The sequence below is a fragment of the Dioscorea cayenensis genome, chromosome 2 (assembly GCF_009730915.1).
Source record: "Dioscorea cayenensis subsp. rotundata cultivar TDr96_F1 chromosome 2, TDr96_F1_v2_PseudoChromosome.rev07_lg8_w22 25.fasta, whole genome shotgun sequence".
NCBI classification, from domain to species: Eukaryota; Viridiplantae; Streptophyta; class Magnoliopsida; order Dioscoreales; family Dioscoreaceae; genus Dioscorea; species Dioscorea cayenensis.
The window spans coordinates 8,289,912-8,299,658 of record NC_052472.1 but is presented as its reverse complement, the minus strand read 5'-3'; the positions used below and the strand labels follow the sequence as shown (position 1 = coordinate 8,299,658).

The window sequence follows — 9,747 nt, the reverse complement described above, 5'->3', positions numbered from 1 at the left end:
CGCAGATTTTACAAGAGGGAAATATCGGGCAAGAAAGGCTTCTACCATCTCCTCCCATGTAGTGATCGATGCTCTAGATAATGAATGTAGCCATTGCTTTGCTCTCCTTTTCAAGGAAAATGGGAAGGCTCTCAACTTGATAGCATCATTCGTAACTCCATTGATCTCAAGCATGTCGCACACTTCCAAGAAATTCTCGATGTGATTGTTTGGATCTTCATCTGCCAAACCATTAAACTGTGCCGACTGTTGTAGCATTTGGATGAAGACTGGCTTTAGCTCAAAATTCTGAGCTGTAATCGGTGGTCGTATAATGCTAGATTGTGTGCCAAGAACTGCGGGTCTATCATAATCTGACAGTATCCTCTACTACTCATTCTGTTTTGCCATGTCTGACCCTTCATCTTCTACTTCAGCTTGATTTGTCTGTTTTTCATAGGTTCTTTACCCCTTCTATAAAGTGTTCGTTCAAGTTCCGGATCACCTTCAACCAATGTCGAAGGGCTACCTCGGGTCATAACCTGGAGCTGCACATAAAGAAAAAAAACAAATAAGAAAGATGGAAGAATAAGAAAATGTGAGATAGAACGAATGATGAATAGCTAAAATAGTAAAGTGCAAAGTGTCTCTAAAACACCTGTTCCCCAGCAATGGTGCTAAAAATTTGACAACGTCCTTTCGCTTGTGTACCGTAAGTGCAAGGGTTTGTCGAAGTAATAATATCCTGATGAGAGTGTAGTTAAATCCATAAGGAATAGTGATTAGAAACACAAAGATTACTATTTAACTAGAATGTAAATGAATTGATAGTGATGTGAAAATGAATCAATGTAAGAAGAAATAAGAAAAGAAGAAGGAGGCTCAAATAAAGGATAGGAGTGGCAATCGACGATAAATGGGGCACCCGGACATTGCTCTCCCTAGGACTATTGTTTCAAGTGCAAGACCAATCATTATGTTCACTAATTGATATCTAATGAGTCATGGAGATCCTTAAATACACGGTCCCAAAACTTAGGTCAACGTGACTAACCTTACACTATGCCCCGGTGGAGAAATCTCTCACTCTCGACACCTCACACTGTGGTAGGTTGCTTTAGGCTCTAGTGATTCCAAGTGATAAACCCTCTTCACTAATACAGATCTAACACTTTTGTCCAGGCAAAAGACCGCTAGTCACAATTAAGTCCTAGATACTAAGGATTACTTCAACGCTTTATTCTGTTGCTCACGTAATTAAGCCCTAGCGGAGTTTGTCTCTTAGGACTTCACTCTATTATGACCGCAAAGAACACTTGGAACGTGGAGGTAGGATAAATCACACCGGATGGGAAAGGGGATGCTCTGCTACCTCTCGACTTACTCTCTCAATCCTCTCTAATCTAGCATTGTCTAACCCTCATGTTGTGTCACTCATCCACAAGGATTACCAAAATGGATTCTCAACTCTAGTGTCACTCTAAAGGAAAACCAACTCAACAAGAATTTAATATTGGAACTCAATTAAAACATCAATTAATGAAAAGCATAATAAAAGGTCTAAGAAATAATAACTTCTTAGGGTTTACAAGTCCAAGTACCCACTAGGGGTTTAGCTCTTTGTGGAGCACAATACAATCAATAATGAAATCAAAAGTAAGGAGATGCAATACATAAGTAAAACCCCATTGGTTTTCATGTCGATGGTCTTTTGGAGTGGCCGTGTCTTCTCCAAAGGTCCCCTCGTCAGGCCTAGGGCACACCTCGTCGGATTGGTGCCGACGAAAGCCTGCCCAATAACTCTCTTCCGAGAAAAAGGTGGTGTCGAATTCCGTGAACCTTTCCAAAAGCCTTGCTAAAGACTTTCCAAACCCTAGAAGTGGCCACCTCTAAAGATGAAGAAAAGATAGCCAAAAGATTGGGAAAAGATTTTGAAATCGGGCTGAAGTCTTGACTTAAAAGGGCTGGAATCGGGCAACCACACGGGCTACTGTGCAAGGTTGCTTAAAGCTCTAGGGGCTTCAAGTGGTAAACCCTATTCTCTAATCTAGATCTAATCCTTTGGTTTAGGGGAAAGACCCCTACTCACAATTGAGCCCCAGTACTAAGGATTACTTCAATGTTTCATTATGTTGCTTGCACAACTAAGCCCCAGCGGAGTTCCTCTCTTAACACTTCACTCTATTATGACCGCAAAGAATTCTTAGAACACGGAGATAGGATAAATCATACCAGAAAGGAAAGGAGACGTTCCACTACATCTGGACTCACCCTCTCAACGTTCTCCAATCTAGCTTTGTATAACCCACATGGCATATCTCTCATCCACAAGGATTACCAACATGGATTCTCAACGCTAGTGTCACTATAAGGGAAAAGCACTCCAACAAGCATTCAAGATTGGAACTCAATTAAAACATCAATTAAAGAAAACATAATAAAAGGTCAATGAACAAAGTCATCCTTACGTTACAAGTCCAACCACCCATTAGGGGTTTAGCTCTCCATGTAGCAAGATACAATCAATAATGAAATTAAAAGTAAGAACATGCAATCCATAAGTAAAACCCTCTTGGAGTCTGTATTAATGGTTTTGTGGAATAGCCTCACCTTTTTTAAAGGTTCCCTTGTCAAGCTTAGGACACACCTCACCGAATTTTTGCCGATGAAAGCTCCCCCAATAACTATCTTCTAAAGGATACATGGTGTTGAAGGCCCATAGAACCACTTTAAAACCTTAACAAAGCCTATCAAAACCTTAGCCGTGAGTGCCTCCAAAGTTGGGGAAAAGATGGGAAAAGGATTCTTTAAAATGGCTGAAATTTCCACACGCCCGTGTGAATCTCCAGGAAATACGTTTTTTATGATTTGTGAACAGTAACTACTACAGTACTTTTGTTGCAGTGATTTACTACAGTAAATTGTTAAAGTACTTTCGTTAAAATGCTCCCGATTCCACACTTTTCATTGAGACCACATGAATGGGAACACATCCATGTGGTAGATCATGCTATGTCTTCCATAAAAGTCACATTGATGAAGATCTTTCTAGTAATGCACAAGTCAGAACACATGAGTGTGACTGCCTTTATGCCCCTTCCACTTTACATGTTCACTAGAGCACAACGGATATTACTCACATGACTTTGAGCACAACTTGTGTCTTCACGTTTGTTCGCTCCAAGATTTCATCAACATAATGCATCCATGATCTACTTTTGATTTCTTTCTTTCACTATTGTCTCCACAACCCTACATGCACAAAAGAACACAAATACAAATGTATAAGCATTAAAATCTGAGAAAAATAATGCTCAATATAAAAAAAGAATACTTTGTATTACTAATACACAAGCACTTATCACTTTATCATTCCATGCAACATTAGTAACTTGAGGGAAGAAAAGGCATTGGCGGATTTAGGGGATAACGTCAACATCATGCCTTACACATTTTTCCAAAAGCTAGGCTTAGGAGAGCCTAGGCCCACTCGGATGACACTTTAATTAGCTGATTGAATAGTTTGACATCTAAGGCGCATCATTGAAGACATACTTGTGAAAGTTGACTAGTACATATTTCCTGTAGACTTTGTGGTGTTGGATGTTGATGAGGATGTTGAGGTTCCATTAACACTTGGGAGGATATTCTTGCACACTTCCAAGGCTTTCATTGACATGGACGACGGGTAGTTGACACTAAGAGTTGGTGATGACAAGTTGACATACCGCCTTGCCGAATCATGCATCATTCTCTTGATTTTGAACATACTATGTATTTTCTTGACACCACTGATCACTTAATTGATGAATACATGCAGGAAATGATGTGTTTGGACCTATTTGAGGGCTTGCTAGATCAAGAAATGGAGAGTGAAGAAGTCTTATCACTTGGTCTAGAAGACAAGATGCAACCTACACCCGGGATCATGAAAAGTATGGTAAAAAAATTAAAAGAGCAAAGAAAGATCACAAGAAGCGCCCCAATGCTAGTGGGGATGTGTATACACGGAGTAAGGGTGACCGACCCTTGTGTGGTAATAAGCTCGATAACTCTCCCTTTACCTTGAAACAATTATATGCATCATGGTTTCAAGTTATAGGTAAGAGGGTAACCATCATCTATGAGCCTCCATGAGTTAAGGTGAGCTACGTTAAGCTTAGTGACATTAAACAAGCTCTTCTTGGGAGGCAACCCAAGTCTTTACTGTTTTTCTAGGTTTTAGTTTAGTACTTGCATAAATAAGAGTTTTAGTGTTGGTGTCTTGATTTTCACATGCTATTGCTGTGTTTTTCTCATGGATTGTTGGTATTTTAGTGTGGGTAATTGTCATTGGTGAAGTTTCTTGGTTGTTTAAGCTTATTTTCAATGATTCTCTAGTCAGCTCTTCATTGTTATGTAGTCTTTGTATGTGTATAAGTGTGTAGAAATTTTCTGTAGAGTCTATAATTTTTTTCTGAGTCATCTAAAGGAGATACACAACCGTGTGAAATTTCCACTCGGGCGTGTGTTTCCTTTCAGGGCTCATCCCGAGAGGACATAGGGGTGTGTGAATGCCCCTATGAACGGCATTGTGACAGTCACACGCTGTAGGTAATTTCTACACGAGTGTGTAGATCTCTGTAGAGTTCTCAGACTCCATTCCGAGAAGACATAGAGGCATGTGAATACCCTTGTGGATGACCCTATGAATGGCAGAGGGCATGGGCTAATTTCCACATGCCTATGTGAAACTCTGCAGAGACTTCTTTTCCATCCAGGAGCACAAAAGGGCATGTGAGTGCCCCTATGAGAACCCCTGTGAGCATCCACACGCCCGTCTAGATTTTCCACAAGGGCATGTGGAACACTTAGCCATTTTCTCAGGAGGACAGAGAGCACACAGGGGCCTGTGGGTGCCCTTGTGGGTCGGGCACACGGCGTGGATAATTTTCACATGCCCGTGTGGATGCGTTCAGAGACAATCGAAAGGCTATCCCAAGATTATAAAGTGGCGTGTGTTTATCCCTGTGAGCTCTCCTGTGGAGTCACACGGGTGTGGGTAATTTTCACACGCCCTTGTGGATGCACAAAAATGCCAAGAGGCATGGCTTTTTTTAAGACCTACTCGTGTCTCTTCATTATTTCTCTCCCAAACACTCAAAGAAAGCCTCTCTTCACTTTCCCGACTCCTCATCGTCCATTTAAAGAGATTTTAGTTGAGTTTTCCAGTAGGATTCAAAGTTTTCACTTGCATTTCGTCGGTAAGCCTTTTTTTTTTCTCTTCACCAAATCTTCATTTATTTTGCTTGTTATGATCGATTTTGCATGATTTACATGATTAAATTATTGGTGAATGCTGTTAGAATGAATATAGAACATTTATTTGTGTATTGTGAGTCTATTGTAGCTTTCGGCCGTCTGGCTGTCGCACTCCGTAGATCCACACGGGCGTCTGGAATTTTCCACATGATTGTGTCAATTTTTGCAGAATTAGGTTGCCATGTTAAATTTGATTGTTTTCTTTCTATTCTTGCAAATATGGCTCCCCTCATAAAGAAGTTAGCCAGCAAGCATCCTAGAGGGCCTTCTCCTGAGCCAGAATATATGGAATTCACCATTCCTAAGCACTAGGCTCAGTTTGAGTAACTGTCGAAGCTCCAGTTCAGTCAGACATAATTCTCGGGCTTAAGTGCACTTAGGGTAGATTCAGTTGGAGGATGATATGGCCTGTGAGGTCAAAGAGCCCCTTTAAGTTGGTAGTTGGCATAAATTATTGTCGATTATGATCCAACCATCCATATGTTGACACTAGAGGTATTGGGATCATTTGAATTCGACTGTTCTTATAGCAGTTTTCACAGCATTGACACCATATAGTTTAGAGCTTTTGGTCAGTACCATAGTATGAGCATCACACAGTTCTCGATCTGACTTAAATTATATGATGAGAAGTTCATTGACAAAGAGGAGTATGAGCAGCTCCCGACAGGTTACCCTAGTAGATTGACACCTCAATATGCATACAGAGCATTATGTGGCCAGGGACAGTATGAGCCGGGAGTCTTCAAGGCAACATTCCTTTCCAGGCCAGCTTCCCACTACATTCATGCCTTTCTTAGCCGAACAGTGAACCCCCGTGGTAACATTACAGAGGTGTTGAGCCGCCAGGAGTTTCTTTACCTGTACTCAATGGTACAGAGTGAGCCACTTCGCCTGGGGCACATTGTAGCAAAGTACATGAGGCATCAAGGTAACTATGCCTGGGTTGGAATACTCTTCTCGGGGTTCATTGATAAGTGCTTGTGTATTAGTAATACGAAGTATTATTTTCTTACAATAAGCATTACTTTTCTTAGATTTTATCACTAATACATGTGTATTTGTGTTCTTTTGTGCATGCAGGATTGTGGAGACAAGTATGGAAGAAAGAAGCCAAAGTAGATTGCGAATGCACTTTGTTGATGAAATCTTGGAGTGAACAAACGTGAAGATACAAGTTGTCCTCGAAGATATATGAGTGTGTGCCAACCTCCGTTGTTTTCAAGGGAATATCCAAATTGGAGTGATGCAAAGGCAGTCACATTCAAGTGTTCCGACTTGTACAACGCTAGAAAGATTATCATCAAATATGTTTTTAATTGTAGATGCAAAGCGATCTATCATAAGGACGTGTGCCCCTTCATGTTGCCTGAATGAAAAATGTGGATTCGGGAGTATTTTGGCAGAGTTTTGTAATAGGATACTGTAGCATATTACTATAGAAGTTATTGTTTACAGGCCGCTGAAAAACGATTCCTGCAAATTCACACGGGCGTGTGAAAATTCCACACGCCGCTGTGGATGCCGATTCTAGCCTTATTTAAGTCGTGAATTAAGCCCATTTTGAGAATATTTTTCCAATCTTTTGGCCATCTTTTCTCCATGTTTGGAAGCGCCCGCTGCTAGGGTTTTCACAGCTTTGGCTAGGTCTTTGGAGTTGTTCAACCGCCTTCGACATGTGTTTCCTTTGAAAGATAGTTATTGGGGGAGCTTTCATCGGTACCGATTCGGCGAGGTGTGCTAGGCTTGACGAGGGAACCTTTAAAGAATACGCGGCTACTCTACAAGAACATCGACACAGACACCAAGGGGGTGTTATTTATTGATTGCATACCTTTACTTTTGATTTCATTATTGATTGTATTTTGCTCCATGAATAGTTAAACTATTAGTGGGTGCTTGAACTTATGAACCCTAGCATTGTGCGACCACCGATTATTGCATAGAATTTGGAGCTCAATCCAGCATTCATCAAAATGTTACAACAATTAGGACAATTTAATTGCTTGGCTGATGAGGATCCAAACAACCACATAGAGAACTTCTTGTAAGTGTGCAACATGCTCAAGATCAATGGTGTTATGGATGATGCTATCAAGTTGAGAGCCTTCCCATTTTCCTTGAAAGTGAGAGTGAAGCAATGGCTACACTCATTACCTAGAGCATCAATCACTACATGGGAGGAGATGTTAGAAGATTTTCTTGCCCGATATTTCCCTCCAAAAAATCTGTGAAGCTTAGGAATGAAATATCCTCTTTTGTGCAAATGGAATTGGATTCTCTATTTCAAACATAGGATAGGTTCAAGGAGCTCCTGCGAAAATGTCCTCAACATGGGTTCCCTAAGTGGATGATTATTCAGAATTTCTATAGCGGGTTAAACCTAAGTACGAAGCAGTTAGGTGATGCTGCAAGATCCCAGAAGAAGCCCGAAATCTTATTGGCAAAATGGCTATGAACAGTTATTAGTGAAATATAAGGAACTGAAAGAAGATAGCCAGACTTCATGAGATTGATTCAGTTACTTCATTCGTGGCATAGGTTAAGTTTTTGAGCAACAAGTTAGTCAGTCTAACTTCGAATAGAGTGGCGGTCGTGACTAGTTGCACGTGGTGTGGGGGAGGACGTGCTCCATCTGATTTCCTAATTTCTATCGGTGGTACATCCTTGGTAGAACAAGTGAATTTTGTGGGTAATGCAATGAGAAGCCAAGGCAATCCATATAGTAACACCTACAATCCGGGTTGGTGGAGCCACCCGAATCTTTCATGGAGTAATTAAGGGCAACAGAAGACAATGGCATCACCTAGTTTCCAACAATAACAAGGAGCGCCGAACATGGAGAACCGAGTTTCAGGATTGGAAAACCAGATAACCGATCTAGAGAAGGCTTTAACTAAGTTTATTCAATCGTCGGATACAAGATTTTAATCGGTTGAAGCCACACTTCGCAACCACACCGCATCATTGCATAACTTGGAAAATCAAGTGGGGCAAATTGTGAAGTCGTTATCACAGAGACCTCAAGGAAGTTTGCCTAGTAACATGGAGACTAATCCAGTAGAACATGTTAAGGTGATCACTTTGAGAAGTGGTTGTGATGTTGAAGGTAGAACTCCTAGTGAGAAGACCAATGTTGAAACACCCGAGGTCATGGAGGTTGAGGAGAGAACTAAAAGGAAGGAGGTGGCACCCCCACCTTACGAGCCAAGAATCCCTTATCCTTCAAGATTGAAGAACTACCAAAATGATGAGCAATACAAGAAGTTCTTGTGGTTATTCAAGCAGTTGCACATACACATCCCATTTGTGGAGGCATTATCTCAAACGCCTCATTATGTAAAGTTTCTTAAGGACCTCTTTACCAACAATAGGAATTTAGAGGAGAGTGCATCTGTGATATTAGATGCTTCATGTTCGGCGGTGTTGTAAAAGAATATGTCGAACAAGAAGAAGGACCCCAGAAGCTTCATCATCCCGTGCAACATTGGTAATTTGGATGAAGAAAAGGCATTGGTGGACTCAGGGGCTAGCATCAACATCATGCCTTATACGTTCTTCCAAAAGCTTGACTTGGGAGATCCTAGGCCCACTCAGATTACATTATAATTGGTGAACGGAACGGTTAGACATCCGAGGGACATCATTGAAGACATACTTCTGAAGGTCAACAAATACATATTTCCTGTGGACTTCGTAGTGTCGAATGTTGATGAGGGATGTCGATGTCCCATTGATACTAGGGAAGCGCTTCTTACACATCTCCAAGGCTCTTATTGACATGGACGGTGGGGAGTTGACTTTATGAGTTGGGGATAACAAGCTTACATACCGCCTCACCGAAGCCATAAGACATTCTCTTGACTTTGATGATATTCATTACTTTCTTGACACTACCGATGAACTAATAGATGAAGATGTGAAGGAAATGATGTATTCGGACCCGTACAAGGGGTTGCTAGACCAAGAAGTGGAGAATGAAGACGTCATGACATTTGGTCAAAAGGACAAAATGCAACCTACCGCAGGGATCTTGAAGAAGATGATTCCAAAGATGAAGCATACAAGGAGACGTCACAAGAAATGCACCCAAGGCTAATGGGGACGTGTAAGAATGGAGTAAGGGTGATGAACCCTTTTGCAGTAACAAACTTGATAACTATTCCTCTACCTTCAAAAGACTATGTTCCTTATACTTTTCAAGTTATGGGTAAGAGAGAAACCTTAATCTATGAGTCCCCTGAGGTATGGTCAGGTACGTCAAACTAAGTAACATTAAACAAGCGCTTCTTGCGAGGCAACACAAGTTTTTATTGTTTGTCTAGGTTTTAGTTAGTGTTTGCATGAATAAGAGCTTGAGTGTTGGTCTCTTGATCTTTTATATGCTATTGTTGTGATTTTCTCATGGATTATTGGTGGTATCATGTGCTTAATTGTGTGTGGCAAAGTTTCTTGGTCGTTTGAGCG

At 41.0% G+C, this 9,747-nt stretch overlaps 1 non-coding gene across 1 annotated transcript; it reads right to left on the bottom strand.

The window, feature by feature from the left end:
• Positions 1–7,513: 7,513 nt before the first annotated feature.
• LOC120281109 lies at positions 7,514–7,620 on the bottom strand. The gene has a single exon (XR_005542494.1). It is a non-coding gene; the product is annotated as a small nucleolar RNA R71 (small nucleolar RNA).
• Between the last annotated feature and the right edge of the window lie 2,127 nt (positions 7,621–9,747).